Source organism: Propithecus coquereli, unplaced genomic scaffold, assembly GCF_000956105.1.
Source record: "Propithecus coquereli isolate 6110/MARCELLA unplaced genomic scaffold, Pcoq_1.0 Scaffold177, whole genome shotgun sequence".
In the NCBI taxonomy this organism is placed as follows: domain Eukaryota; kingdom Metazoa; phylum Chordata; class Mammalia; order Primates; family Indriidae; genus Propithecus; species Propithecus coquereli.
Window position 1 is genome coordinate 86,406 of NW_012142412.1, and position 1,072 is coordinate 87,477.

At 33.2% G+C, this 1,072-nt stretch overlaps 1 protein-coding gene across 1 annotated transcript in view; it reads left to right on the top strand.

Annotated features, from left to right (window-relative positions):
* Positions 1–1,072, top strand: part of ATP5C1 (ATP synthase, H+ transporting, mitochondrial F1 complex, gamma polypeptide 1) — a 19,342-nt gene that overhangs the window by 13,870 nt on the left and 4,400 nt on the right. The gene's annotated exons all lie outside the window — the stretch shown is intronic.

Here is a 1,072-nt window from a genome sequence, read left to right on the forward strand (position 1 = left end):
TCATAGGACTCATTCTGACCAGTTTCTGGTGACATTCAAAGAAGTGGGAAGAAAGCCCCCCACCTTTGGAGATGCGTCGGTCATTGCCCTTGAGTTACTAAATTCTGGATATGAGTTTGATGAAGGCTCTATCATCTTTAATCAGTTCAGGCAAGAAAAATTTACAAATCAAAGCTTTTTTATGTTCATGTTTTTGTTCATATTTTGAAATAACTGAATGTCTACTTAACAGTTTAAAAATTATTTTGAGATTTACATTTGCTTTTGTCATTTTTAGGTCTGTCATCTCCTATAAGACAGAAGAAAAACCCATCTTCTCCCTTAATACCATTGCAAGTGCTGGTAAGTTATAATTATATGAGAAGTATTTTTGCATGTAGAGTGGGCAGATTAAGGAAAATAGTGTTTGTCAGGACATCCTGTTATAACCGTAGCAAAATGATTGGGGGTATTTCTAAGAAGCACCATCTATTAGTGACTTCCATGATACCTTAATTCAGACATTATTGGACAACTCTTACTACATTCCTTCATTAATTGAACAAATAAATATTTATTGAGGTTCATCATTAGATTTTCTGGCCATAAGGATTGAGAGTTTAGCTAGAAACTGGCTTTGCAGTTTATGTGTGGGAATTCTACCTAACTACAGTACAGCCAGAAGCTCTGGAATAGAGATTTGAACAGTGTTCAGAACTAATTTACATTGACCCACTCAGTTCTTTTATTATTTGAATAAAGTCATCATTGCTTAGTAAAGCATCCTAGAAATAATATTCTGGAACTGATTTTATTTTTCTAAGGCTTTTTCCCCTTCTATATACCATATTTCATCTATTTTGTGGCATATACTTCTGTACATTTTAATATCTCTGACATTGGGATACCTCCACCAGTCAATGGAATGTCCTTTTTAATAGGCTATGTTTTTTGCTTTCTTAAATGGGCATTATGACCAATACCATTTTAAATTTGAGGAAAGTACTATTTTACTACTTTACCCTAATGAATGAATTTTGAAATGTGCTGCTAAATGTCTACAACATTAAAGCTAAAATTCTTCAAGCTCATT